Genomic DNA, 15,588 nt, shown 5'->3' with positions numbered 1-15,588 from the left:
ATGATACATAACTGTGAAGTCTCTTTTTGGCTCTTGTGTCCTAAATTTAAATAAGAAAAAACAAATGATTCAAGAAATGTGAGCTGGTGAAAATTAAATACTCAATTAATAAAATAATTACTACCAAAAGAATATTTTATTAATTCTATACAAAAGATGGATTACACAACAGATGGCCAGAAATCATAGATTTATACACAACATACAGCATGAAACGATCATCAAAAAATGCTTTTTGTACACAATAACATCTTTCAAACGAAGTGAAATAGCCAATAAGTTCAATAAATATTATGCTAATAAGTAATAACTACAATTAATAATTATCTACAAGCTGTAAAAGGGAATAAAATAGTATATTGTTGAAATTAGGGGGTTATGGTTTATTACGTGTATTTATAATTTTAATTACTTTTTCTACATTTAATTATATTTTAATTTCTATTAGATTAGTTGGTGGTGTGGTTGTTAGTTTTATCTGTGTACGTCAGACTATTAAGGAAAAACTGAAAGAAATATTAAATCTACTATCTACTTTATATAACAATATTTAATCAAGAACTGAATATTACTATTAATTTAATAACATAAGACCCAAAACATCTCCAAGTCCAGACAATACACATGCTGATTTTCTTAAACATGTTGGCAAACAAGCAAACTCACTACTTTTATCTTGTAATCTCATCTAAAATACAATATGTCTGGAGAAAATCTACCATAACATCAATTTTGAAAAGCAATTATTCAACTAATATCTTTTCGAGTTATCGACAGATACCACTTACTAGTATGATAGCCAAAATTATGGAAGAGATGATTTCATAGATTGAATTGGTTCCTGGAATCTAGTAACTAACTTTCATTTTATTGGGTTGACTTTAGAGAATTGCATTCAACAAATGGACAGATTTTAAATTTTAGTCAAGATATTAAAGATATTTTAAACAGAAAACAAAACAACTTAACAATTTTAATTTATTTTCAAGGATCATATGGCTCTGTAGATATAAATCACTTAAGAAATTGCAAACTTAGGGTGTCCATGATAAAGTGTTACACTGGGTCAGTGACTTGATTATTTGATTCATTGTCACAAATATGTAAATAGAGACAGATTTATCTGGGCTTCCCACATTGTTGTTTTCAGGAATACATTTTCCAATATTAATGTCGATGGTCTAACTAAAGAAATAGATCTTATGATAATCTCATCATTTGCAGATAATATGGTTGTCTAGAACAAAAAATCACAGTCTACAAATATTAATAAACTGAGCCAAAATCCCAACAGACTTTTTGACTCTACTTGGAGAACTCAAACTTGCTCAATTAAGGGAAACTTTACTAATAAAACACAATCCCAAGTTATTTCAAAATGAATAGTATATAAGTTAACTTTAACAGATGATGTTAAGAAATGTGATAATTCTCCAGACATTTTAAAAATCATTAGAAACGATAAATGATCTGGTCAGTGAGTGACTACATACAGTATTTTTTATAGATGGATCCTGTTTACCAAGCCATAGATGTAGTGGTGTTGTAGTACAATACCAGTATATTCCCTTTTACAGGGAATTATATTCAAACACTTGTTTGCCCCATTTTAACCGTGACAACGCTTTTTAGCATTTTAAACATTCCGGTTATTGTATTGTGTTTAGTGAAAGATTTTAGATAAGGGTGCAAATAGCCATAGTAGCTGACGCGCCCTTTTTAAACGCCACTAACTAACTAACTAACTAACTAACTTCAAACACTGACTAATTTTGATAGTGAAAATTTAGATACACTTTTAAGCTTACAAAATCTCCAGTATCGACTTCATAAATCTGAGAAGGCTGTCATACTATCAGATTCAAAATCAGATGTTCTTGCTGCAGTAATGGACGTAACAGCATGAAATCTCAATATTTTACAGTGTTTTAATATTTTAAGCAAAATGGTCGAATTACATCGATGACTGGTACTTCCGTGGATCCATGAACTTTATGGAGTGGGAGGTAATGAGGTAGCTGAAAGGTAGCAAAATTACTGTAAGGTTATCTATACCTGCATCTTACCACACTGTTAAAAGAATAACAAGATCAGTACATGACAATGTGGTAACAAAAATCGGAATGATTCTAAAGCAAATGAAAAAATTGCAATAGGCCATCCGGCATCTGCTCCACGATGGAGGAAAATCCTCAGAAGAAACCAACTAATCAGACCAAATGGGGGATCCAAACTACCCTCGAGTGCAGCTCTGAATTTGCAGGCCAACGAGTCTACCGACTAAGCTACATTGGTGGCTCCACTAAAAATATGAAGTACATGGCACTCAGATTATTAAATTGACAAACCTAAACAATTATTCATCAGTTAAGTTATAAAATATAATACATAGCAAGCAAGTTAATTCAATTTAAAAGTATAAACAATTCAATCAGTTGAAATATACAGAAACTGATAATAAATATCATGCAAATTACTTCACATTACAAGCATAAACAATTCATCACTTGTGGTATACAGCCTACTATTTAATTTACAGCACATACAATTCATCAGTTAAGCTATAGACCTACAGTCTACTATTCAATTTACAGCATATATAATTCATCAATTAAGCGAAACAAAAATATAGTACAATACATAGTAAAAATAATACACCTAATTTAATAACTGAACTTCTATGAAAATCTACAGTGGCAGTACTCATATTATCACAGGCCATGATTGTCTCAAATATTTACAAAGAACTGATATTTCAGAATCTCCCCATGCCATTTCTGAAATCTCAATGAAGATATGGATCATTGTCTTGACTGTTTAACTTTACATAGCTTTCAATCATCTGGTTAAATATTGGAGTGCAAGATAACAAATGACATCAACTGCTGAACACTTGGTATCAATCAACCAACAACTTCATTACATTAAAGGGGAAAAAAAACTGAAAGAATTAATTGTATATAGACACAACACATAAGACAAGGCCGCTTCAGAACAGTAATTGGCAAGGCTCTGTTGTTTTAGGATTCTTATGTAGATTCAATTTCACCTGAAAGAAAAAAGTAGCATCTATAAGTAGTAGTAGTAGTAGTAGTAGTAGTAAAGATAATAATAATAATAATAATAATAATAATAATAATAATAATAATAATAATGACTGTAAAGTATGGAAATTAATATTGCAATGTAATATCAAAAGGTGATTTCACACCATCAACTCTTATCATTTAGTACAACTCTTATCATTTAGTACAACAAATCTATTATATTCAGTTGCAATCACCAGTAGCTGTTCTTTCCTCCATTTTGTTGTTGGCTGATTTTTCACAAGTCTGCTATGATATGCAGCACTATCCATGACAATAACGCATTGCCCTAATGTTCTCAGGTCAACAACTGTGTTTGCACCCACTTCTCAACTACAGGGCTATTCATAGCACTATGGTAGTCCTGACTTTTCTTTCAATTGCATGAAAAAATTAAATCAGCACCTGCAATAAAAATTATACCTGGGCATATAATTACGTCACATGAATTCACAGCATTTAAATAAAGAAAATAAAACATAACATAACATAACATGACATGACATGAGATCCTCTTTGGTGAAAGGCTTTCCCACGTTTTTATTTAGTCACCAATTTTTATATTTTTGTACCCTGATTTAAAAAATTACTCTTGCCAAATTTATGTAAAATATAAATCAATATAACTTACCGAGTATAAATCCACCTTTTGTTCCGGCATCTAATCTTCCACCCTCATTTGTTGGTCTATGAATAACACCATTCATGTCACTGGAAACTTCACCTGGTTTATTTCATGAATAAGTGGGTGATCATACTTAAAAAAACAGAGAGAGAAAAGCAATTCACATTGACACTCTAAGAGACACAAAAATTTTAAAGACAGGAAAACCGTTCAAGAATTTTATAACTAACCTCTAGTTATAATATGAAACTATTAATTGCAAAACATGTTGTTCCCACCTGAATTCATTACTAGTAGCCTATATTAATTGCAATTTCATATTCCACATAAGTGTTAATCTATTTGTTAGTAAAAAATTCAATCACTCAATGTCTCACAATACATTGAAATTTACCATTCATAAAAATCCAAGTCTCATCCAAGAATACTACGGGTTTAGGGTTCTCACGCTCCATATTTCTTATATATTCTCTTAAAAACGAATAACATCACTTTCTCATACATGTGTATAAGGATCCCCTTTGCTCCATAGAAATTTCATTTCTTTCAAAATTTTTTTCACCGATGATAAGGATACTCTAAATAAATATGTTTCATAATCATCATTCATATGTTCCAGAACTTTTGCTGCTGTTAGTACTTCCCCTGTAACAGTAAATGAAAATTATGCCATATTTTTATACATAGGCCTATGACTAATATCAGAATTACATTGCATAAATCAACACAATAATTCCTGTAACTTCCCTACCTTTATGTAACTTGTCATAAATAAATCTCGCAATTGCATCTTTCGTAAAATCATCAGCATCAGTCACTGGATGTTTACGTAGTCTATGTTTTCCTGGTGTCACGAGTGGGGTCCCCTTGTGTGAATTTATCACTTTCGTGGCTGTAGTTCAGCCAAGCTGTAATAACAAACAATAACATAATACTTCTAAAAATTGTTATATCATAAAATTCATGCATAATACCAACATTTACAGCTATATGAATAGAAAATGATCAACATGTTAGGTTGGGTCTACGATAGGTTTAAGTAGGCTAATATTTAGGTAATTCTCCAGAAAAGCTACACCAAAGAAGGCATAATTTTATTTTGTTTAATTGATTTCTGTGATATTTACATAGTGATGAACACGTGGTTTTAGTGCACAGCCACAAATACTTTCAGCACAAAAATCCTTTGACACTTACCTGTATATTCTAATGCATTGTTGTAGTCCCTCCCTCAAACTTGTTACTAATTACCAATATAACATGCGAGAGGTCCAGGACGAAGAGAAATGGTTAGTTTCCCAGTAGTGCGTCCTCGTCCTCTCGAGTGTTATATCTTAACAAGTACTTTGGGTGGGGTAGCTTTTCTGAAGAAACACCATATTTAATATTACTTAGACCAGTCATGAATAAATTATTCAGCCAGAGTCAACGTTCCTATGCTTTATAGAGTATGTTATATAGTTATTATATAAAACTGAATTATTTTTAAGCACCATAACAGGCCAACATTCATGTAATATTTGCTGCAATATCAAGTTAATAATTACAATATGACTTGTATTTTCTTCGGCCGATGTGGCATGTAAATTGTGATCTGAACGGTTAATTTAATACCAAAAGAGAAAACTGGAAATTTACTTTCGTGCTGTTTGATTACTTGTTCGTCTAATTTGTAAATGTATTTAAGCTATCACCTACTGCAGTATTACAGTATCTTAAATGTATTTAGTTTGGCAATATGAAAATCACTGACTTGATTAAACATTAGGCCTAACCTAAAAATTTGTTTTGTTTGACCACAATCATGAAATTATTAGTGCAAACTCCTAAAACTGAATACCACTTTGAAATGTATGCTTAACAATACGTACTCCTAATAATTGTCCTATTCTGGTTGTAATTGCTGTCTCCGTTAGCATAATTCCTTCTTCATTATCTTCTTTCTTCAACTCATTATACACGTGAACTACAGATTTCTGAAGCGTACTCTGAATGCCACACATTTTCTTCTTTGGAGGAGTCACTGCAACACTATTTCATTTTTTTGACATAGTAATAAAAATCTAAACACGAAAGAAATTCATTAAAATTTGAAATAATATTTCTATCCATTACCCACGTGCATTATCACGCCCAAGTATATTATATTCATTCGTACTTATCTGACTATTCTTGAATTATAACCACAACGCAACACATAACATAACTATTATGTATTAATATTAATACTAATATTAATTAATTATTAATAAGTTCGAATTTCACTATCTTCCAGTAACCGGCTGAGAAATCTAGTACAATTTTAATTTCATGGAACTCCAGTACCGGCAAATATTGTCGATATTTGCCTCAGCTGCCAACATACCGGTTACAAAATCACTACCATTTATAGTATTTGTCAGTATCGAAATTCGAAACGAAGTTGGCAAAAGAAAATTCAACCTTCAAACTAGAAAATCACCATAATCCACTAGCATTTGTAGTAATGGGGGAAAAATGGTTAGGTTTCACCCTTAGGGTATCAAGTTACCTGGTCTTCCCTATAGCCAGAACAGATTGATTGATGTTAGCACATTTTAAAGTTTTTTCTTAACCTGTATTTAATTTCAAATCGTAATTTCATTAACATACAATAGTTATATGCTGTCTATCAGTGGTGGTGTGAGGTATCCTTAGGGTAGGCTTTTCTTTTAGAGAGATAACTCAATGTCACTACTACCCGACAATATTTTATAATCCAGCTTTAGAAGCATATTATGTATTACTTACTTACTGGCTTTTAAGGAACCCGGAGGTTCATTGCCACCCTCACATAAGCCCGCCATTGGTCCCTATCCTGAGCAAGATTAATCCAGTCTGTATCATCATATCCCACCTCCCTCAAATCCATTTTAATATTATCTTCCCATCTACGTCTCGGCCTCCCTAAAGGTCTTTTTCCCTCCAGCCTCCCAACTAACACTCTATATGCATTTCTGGATTCGCCCATACGTGCTACATGCCCTGCCCAGCTCAAAAGTCTGGATTTAATGTTCCTAATAATGTCAGGTGAAGAATACAATGCGTGCAGTTTTGTGTTGTGTAACATTCTCCATTCTCCTGTAACTTCATCCCTCTTAGCCCCAAATATTTTCCTAAGCACCTTATTCTCAAACACCCTTAACCTATATTTCTCTCTCAAAGTGAAAGTCCAAGTTTCACAGCCATACAGAACAACCGGTAATATAACTGTTTCATAAATTCTAACTTTCAGATTTTTTGACAGCAGACTGGATGATAAAAGTTTCTCAACCGAATAATAACACGCATTTCCCATATTTATTCTGTGTTTAATTTCCTCCCAAGTATCATTTATATTTGTTACTGTTGCTCCAAGATATTTGAACTTCTCCACCTCTTCAAAAGATAAATTTCCAATTTTTATATTTCCATTTCGTACAATATTCTTGTCACGAGACATAATCATATACTTAGTCTTTTCGGGATTTACTTCCAAACCTATCTCTTTACTTGCTTCAAGTAAAATTCCGTGTTTCCCCTAATCGTTTGTGAATTTTCTCCTAACATATTCCCGTCATCCGCATAGACAAGCAGCTGATGTAACCTGTTCAATTCCAAACCCTCTCTGTTATCCTGGACTTTCCTAATGGCATACTCTAGAGCATATTACGTATTATGTTCATTAAATTATTCTAGCAGATTTCGACAATGAGCACAAAACTAATAAAGAAATAACACAAAATTTTAAAGAATTGCATCTTGTTTACTTGAAGGAAAACTCCATTCTTTCCTTTTGCTTCATAAACTCATTGATAATGTCATTGTAAAATGTTGCAGAACTTTAAGTGCTTGTAGCTTCTTCTTCTTCTCTACTGACATCAAGGCTGGGTTGTTCAATCTTTCTTACTCTTGAGTCGATCGTTCAAGTGATTTCATTTGTTTAAAGACAGAAATGATCTTTCGACTGATGCTAATGTGTTGGTTATGATGTCAACTCATACAGTTCAGACTGCTGTGTGTAGTCGCTTAAATTTCAGTTCTTGAGGATATTTACCACCAATAATTTTTGCATATTGATTTATATTAAAATATTGAAAATATGCCACCTATTTTTTTATGTTTTAATTTCACACCCACGAGTTCTGACACAGGCTTTCCCACAGTTACAACTTCGCTTTTTCATTGAAAGAACGGCAATCAAATGACCTTTTCAGGCTTTCTTCTATTGTGTACTTATTTTAAGTCATTATATGACACTCACCCTTCAATTTACACTTTTGCATCAATAATGAAACACTATTCACTTCTGTTTTTGCGTACCAATACTCTTGGAATTAGAAATCACCTCCAAAGTACATCTGCTTAGCACCTACTGGACCGACATAACAAACCAAATGGTTGCATACAGAGAGCAAGCAAGCCAACGAGGCAAGATAGAAGACAAGAGAAAACTCGTTGCGGCACACGATCATGGTTCCGATAGCTGACCATACAGTACAGCTCGTTGCATTGCCTGCAAGACAGCGCAAAGTTAGACTAGATATGAAAGAAAAAGTAATTTATGTAAAAAAAATGGATATTTATTAGCTTTTGAAGCTAGTAATATCTTTAAATACAATTTATTGTTAATATTAAAAAAAGGCAGGTTAGGTGCAGCATACATAGCCTACCCTGGATGAACGCAATTGCTGTATATGATGATTTTTCTGCTGTCTTATTCTGTACTATGTTAAAGTATCTTGTATCAGGCAAGATATGAAGACATTTTAGACAAACTAACGTTGCATTACACAATTTGTATGTATTTTTTATTTTTAGTTGGTTATTTAACGACGCTGTATCAACTACTAGGTTATTTAGCATCGATGAGATTGGTGATAGCGAGATGAGGACGAGGATTCGCCATAGATTACCTGGCATTTACATTACGGTTGGGGAAAACCTCGGAAAAAACCCAACCAGGTAATCGGCCCAAGCAGGGATCGAACCCGCGCCCGAACGCAACTTCAGACCGGCAGGCAAGCGCCTTAACCGACTGAGCCACGCCGGTGGCTATTTGTATGTAATTAACATATCAATTATATTGGTCAATCACAGAATACGTATATGTTAGCACAATTTCAAAACAAATTTTAAAATACAAGCCCAATGGAAGAAGTTATAAAAATGGAACAAAGCTATACACATTACTAGGCATCTATATGACAGATACTATAAAATACCTCGTAACCGGCACCCAAATATCCGGCAATACCAAAACAATGGCACGTTTGGCAGGGCAAAAGAAAAGTTCAAATCTGCCACATTACTACAGTCTGGACTGTCAGTTCTGCCACATTAGGAAGTTCGCACAAACATTCGTTTTCAGTGAATATTCGAACCTAAAATTTGCTTATTATATGTGTTGTGTGATGTGTTTTAATAAAGAAAATCTATACAGTTTTTATGTTTATTTAATTATGTTTGGGCTGTCAGTGTTGCCACATTAGATAGTTCACACGAACTTTTGTTTTCAGTAAATATTCGAATCTGAAATTAGTATATTATTTGTGTTGTGTGATGTGTTATAAAGAAAATCCACACAGCTTTTATGTTTATTAATTATGTTCAGGCCATCAGTGTTGCCACATTAGGAAGTTCGCAAGAACTTTCATTTTCAGTGAATATTCAAACCTAAAATTAGTGTATTATTTGTGTTGTGTTGTGTTTTAATAAGGAAAATCCATACAGTTTCTATGATTATTCAGTTATGAGCAAGTGACAGAGAAATAAGCTTCACATGGCTGCAGTTTCAACATGAAATACGTACATACTGGTATTTATTCAATTATCCAGCAAAATCTTGTATCCGGAACTAGTCTGGTGCTGGATAAGAGGGATTCTAATGCAATGACAATATGAAGTCCCTTTATGTGTTGCTGGAAAGGTCATGGTAAAATGAAGAATTGGTAGGATGGCAGTCGAAATGGGAATAAAGAAACTCCACCCGAACTGTAATCGTTGCCCACATCTCCTTCTTCGATATAGGCATAAGTCTGCTTCTCTTTTCAACTTATATACATAATGTATATATTGATAATAATCCAAAGCTTTCTAATATATTCTCTTTGGTCATCCTTGTTCCCTTTTCCTTCCTAGCATCTTTTCCCCCTTTTCTGAGGAGGGCACGAAGGCCTGCACCTCAACCTGAGGCATATTGTGCCAGTCATTATGGAAGTCGTCAGAAGTACACTGCTGTGAGTATCGCGATTCACTGTTTGGAGCCATCAATTTAGCTACAACACCCACTCTGATGGACTCAGAAACTTCTGTCCCTTTGTGACTTCAGTAGTTTCCTTTGCTAGATGTTATCTGTATGCAAATAACGGTACTACCACAGTCTAGTATATAATAATAATAATAATAATAATAATAATAATAATAATAATAATAATAATAATGATTTATTTTAGCTGGCAGAGTTAAGGCCGTCCACTCAACCAGCAAAAAGTATATATTACATATGCATGAACTTACAAAGAATTCAACAATTTGATTTAGATGAGAGTTGCATGTATACAAGAGTTATTTACGAATTAAACAACAAAATACTATGAACTATTAATTAAACACTGAAATAAACTGTGTAGCAGAATTAAGCTAAAATACATAGAATGTTATTATATTTCAAATAATGTTAGATAATAAAAACAGATTATTATGAGACAATTTTGAAAATACAGCACTATCAGGATGATGTATAAAGAAAGAAGTAACAATGTATTTTTTTTTTATTTTATTGGGTTATTTTACGACGCTGTATCAACATCTAGGTTATTTAGCGTCTGAATGATATGAAGGTGATAATGCCAGTGAAATGAGTCCGGGGTCCAACACCGAAAGTTACCCAGCATTTGCTCATATTGGGTTGAGGGAAAACCCCGGAAAAAACCTCAACCAGGTAACTTGCCCCAACCGGGATTCGAACCCGGGCCACCTGGTTTCGTAGCCAGATGCGCTGACCGTTACTCCACAGGTGTGGACGTAACAATGTAGTCAGTGATAGTTTAAATCAGTATGATTGGAGTGAAATGCTAATAAGGTTATCTTTTAAGCTGTTTTTAAAGGTGTTTATTGTCTTGCAGCCCCTAATACTTTGTGACAAGGAATTCCAATGTTGCGAGGTGGATACTGTAAAAAATGATGAATAACAAGATGTTCTGTGAAGAGGTATACTTAGCGTGCCACAAATAAGTGATCTGGTATTCACGTCGTGGTTAGAGTATAGATAAGAGAAATGAGATGAAAGGTAATTTGATGTTGAGGTGTGCAGAATTCGAAAGAGTAAAGACAAAGAGTGTAAAGTTCTGCGTTCTTTAAGTCGGAGCCACGAAAGACTTGCGAAGGCCGGTGATTTGTGATCATATCGTCAGATGTTGCACACGTATCTGAAGCACATATTTTGAACTCGCTGTAACTTGACTGACAGTTCAGAACTTAGGTCACTTAACAAAACGTCACAATAATCGAAGTGCGGCATTACTAGGGTTTGTACTTACTTACTTACAGATGTCTTTTAAGGAACCCGAAGGTTCATTGCCGCCCTCACATAAGCCCGCCATCGGTCCCTATCCTGAGCAAGATTAATCCAGTCTCTATCATCATATCCCACCTCCCTCAAATCCATTTTAATATTATCTTCCCATCTACGTCTCGGCCTCCCTAAAGGTCTTTTTCCCTCCGGCCTCCCAACTAACACTCTATATGCATTTCTGGATTCGCCCATATGTGCTTACATGCCCTGCCCATCTCAAACATCTGGATTTAATGTTCCTAATAATGTCAGGTGAAGAATACAATGCGTGCAGTTCTGTGTTGTGTAACATTCTCCATTCTCCTGTAACTTCATCCCGCTTAGCCCCAAATATTTTCCTAAGCACCTTATTCTCAAACACCCTTAACCTATGTTCCTCTCTCAGAGTGAGAGTCCAAGTTTCACAACCATACAGAACAACAGGTAATATAACTGTTTTATAAATTCTAACTTTCAGATTTTTGGACAGTAGACTGGATGATAAAAGCTTCTCAACCGAATAATAACACGCATTTCCCATATTTATTCTGCATTTAATTTCCTCCCGAGGGTCATTTATATTTGTTATTGTTGCTCCAAGATATTTGAATTTTTCCACCTCTTCGAAGGATAAATCTCCAATTTTTATATTTCCATTTTGTACAATATTCTGGTCACGAGACATAATCATATACTTTGTCTTTTCGGGATTTACTTCCAAACCGATCGCTTTATTTGCTTCAAGTAAAATTTCCGTGTTTTCCCTAATCGTTTATGTATTTTCTGCTAACATATTCAAGTCATCCGCATAGACAAGCAGCTGATGTAACCCGTTCAATTCCAAACCCTGTCTGTTATCCTGAACTTTCCTAATGGCATATTCTAAAGCGAAGTTAAAAAGTAAAGGTGATAGTGCATCTCCCTGCTTTAGCCCGCAGTGACTTGGAAAAGCATCAGATAGAAACTAACCTATACAGACTCTGCTGTATGTTTCACTGAGACACATTTTAATTAATCGAACTAGTTTCTTGGGAATACCAAATTCAATAAGAATATCATATAATACATCCCTCTTAACCGAGTCATATGCCAGGGTTTGTACTAGGGTAAGTTTTAGTTGCTGGGGCAAGAAGTTTCTCAAGCGACTCAAACAGTGAATGAAGGAACAGATTTTTTTTTACCGTTTCTTTAACTTGAAAATTCCAACTTAGATTATTATCAAAAAAGAAGCCAAGATTTTTTACGACAGATGAATAAGGGATTAGCGTGTTGTCAAGGGTATATACAGTCACGAAACTTGAGTTGTTGGGGTTACTAGGAACAATAGACTGTGCAGGTACTATTTCACATTGTCTGTGATGTGGCAATAGTAGCGATCCTTGTGGTTAGCAACTATCTACGGATGGATATTCCCTACGTATCGAGCTTTGTGACTGTATAGGTACTAGACTGTGGTACTACCTCCCTGCTGCATCCTATATATATTGACCTAAAGATCATGTTACTGTAGGTATCGTGATTCACCATTTGGTGCCATCTATCGATTCAGTTGCACATCACTTATGTCCAACAGTCTGTTATGAAAGTCTCTCCATCCCCCTGGGACTTATGCAGCTCCCTCATCTGTGTGGAAATAAAAGCACTACATCTGCTGCACCTTCGATCAACCTGAAACTACTGAAAGGTGATAGACCATTCACAGACATGACAATAGTGACTATGTAGTGAAGCCTTATAATGGTTGTAAAAATCTCATTTGAGTGAAATTTTATACTTTGTATTCAGTATGTAAGTCTGACTGCGCACAGTCATGAGTAATGCAACGCAGAATATAATATGTGAAGTAATGGGAATCATTCATCTGATGATACTGCAATCATTATGCGTAATGTTCGAGATGATTCGTCACCTGTTAGTTTTTCCAATGAATACAAAGGCATTCATAATACAGTACATTCAAACATCTATGAATGTGAACCTTATTTACGAACCATCTCTAGAATATCAAAACAATTCATTTCCATGATTATTCCAAAAGTGTATTAGGCAATTAATGAAGTTTTAACTTTTTCTAATCACTATTATTTGTAATAATGTATGCATCTAATTCTCTTGACTTTGCAATAAAGTTGTGCTTTTCAATATTTTGAGTCTATGAATGTTACAGATGTCTATATGGTACATATCCATCTCTGTTTCCTGATGGCACAGAAGACCATGGTGCAAATTGATAGGGAGGATGCCAGGGATTGTCCCTTCTGGAGAATTTGGTGTCTGTTGCTGAAATGACAATAATTTATCCCTGCCAGGGACAGCATTTATCTCCTTTAGGTGCCTAATTTATAGTTCCTTAGACAATAAGATATATAAACAATTATTAGATGATTTATTGCAATGTTTTGAATTAAGATGTACATCTTCAGAACCTACTCGAATTTTTGTAAATAAGAACGGTCATATGTCATCGTCTAAGATTGATTATATAATTACTAACGCTTTTGATAGCTCTTGCACTACACAAGTTGTTCAACCTAATCTTGGTGACCATCTGGCTTTAATTTATAATATCAATCTAGCTAGTCAAATGATTCCTGTCGAATCGGAAGTGAAAAGTTTTAGGAAAATAACAAATGATGGTTTAACTGGTCTAAGGTCTACTGTTGACGCTTTAGATTTTGGTACGATGTATGAATTGAATATTAATGCAGACAACTTGTTTACTAAATTAATGAATATGATTACTGGTGCTATTGATACAAATTTACCTATATTGACTAAAACTAATACAAAAAACAAGTACCAAAAAGTATAACCATTGGATTACTCCTGAGGTTTTAAAATTGAATGATGAACTTAGGAATATATTTTTGTTAACAAAAAATTTCCATCAAGATTTTGATTTACGTCAATTATATAGAAACAAAAAGAAGACTTACAAGAAATTAATCTTTAGTGAAAAAAGTAAATACTTTGATCAACTTATTTGTAATTCTTCTAACAAACCAAAACAAATGTGGAAACTGATAAATAGTGAATTAAACAGAAAGAAGCCTGTAGAATGTATTACTATTGTACATAATAATGAAAGGGTATCAAATAAAACTGATGTTGCCAATGCATTGGATTGTATTTTTCAACCAATGTGGAGGATGCTCTGAATGAATATTTTGGTCCAAGCAAATCTACGTTATGCACCAAATCTTTAGGAATTAATAATAGTTTTGTTTTCTATGATACTGATGCTAATGAGATTGTTAAAACAATTCAATCGTTAAAAAATACTAATAGCACTGGTATTGACAATATTTCCTTGAAACTATTAAGAGTGATCAGTGACATTATTGCATCTCCTCTAGCCTTCGTATTTAACCATTGCATTAATAATGGAGTTTTTCCATCCTTATTAAAAACTGCTCTTGTTAAACCAATTCATAAGAAAGGTGATTCTACTGATGTAAGAAACTATAGACCTATATCATTGTTAAGCACAATTTCTAAAATATTTGAACGGTTAATATATAATAGAATGTTACAATTTTTATTAAAATTTAATTTAATTACTCCTGATCAACATGGTTTTCTCCCTGGTAAATCAACAGAAACTGCTCTTTACGAATTTAATAACTATATTTATGAAAACCTTGATGAAGGTAAACATGTAGCTAAGGCATTTGATAATTTGGATTTTAATTATATATGTATAAAATTAAAAGCCTTAGGTTTTAGAGGTACATTTTTAGCATTTTTAAAATCATACTTGTCAAATTGAAAAATATGTGTAAATATTAATGGTATTCTTTCTAATGAGTTTTATATAAATATGGGAGTCCCTCAGGGTTCTGTACTTGGACCTCTTATATTTTTACTTTACATAAATGATTTGACTAATTATATAAAGGAAGGTAAAGTTTTATTATACGCAGACGATATTTCTATTACTGTTTATTCGGAGTCTTGTAATGATTTGATAAGTAAATCTGACATAGCTATATCTCAGTTCAAAACGTGGTGTGATTATAACAAATTAATTGTTAATATTAATAAGACTGTATGTTTAAAATTTGTTAATAGACCTATGAATATAAATTTTCCATGTCAGTTGGGGGATATATCGACCCGAAGCCAACACAGTACTAAACTTCTTGGCATAATTATGGATAATCTATTGACTTGGAACGAGCATTCTGATTTTATTGCTAAAAACCTTGTTCTGCTAATTTTGCTATTTTGCAACTGAGAGCTATACTAAACACCAAAATATTGATTTCAATTTACTATTCACTTGCTTGACAAGCATACTGAAGTACGCGGTATTGGTCTTCTTT

At 33.5% G+C, this 15,588-nt stretch overlaps 1 long non-coding RNA gene across 1 annotated transcript; it reads right to left on the bottom strand.

The window, feature by feature from the left end:
* Positions 1-3: 3 nt before the first annotated feature.
* LOC138715534 (uncharacterized) lies at positions 4-6,253 on the bottom strand. The gene is made up of 6 exons (XR_011336395.1): positions 5,583-6,253; positions 4,463-4,619; positions 4,106-4,356; positions 3,718-3,843; positions 3,284-3,491; positions 4-3,049 (listed from the first exon to the last, which is right to left on the bottom strand). It is a non-coding gene; the product is annotated as an uncharacterized lncRNA (long non-coding RNA).
* Positions 6,254-15,588: the final 9,335 nt, after the last annotated feature.

This window comes from Periplaneta americana, chromosome 15, assembly GCF_040183065.1.
Source record: "Periplaneta americana isolate PAMFEO1 chromosome 15, P.americana_PAMFEO1_priV1, whole genome shotgun sequence".
NCBI lineage: Eukaryota > Metazoa > Arthropoda > Insecta > Blattodea > Blattidae > Periplaneta > Periplaneta americana.
This window is presented reverse-complemented; position numbering and strand designations above follow the sequence as displayed.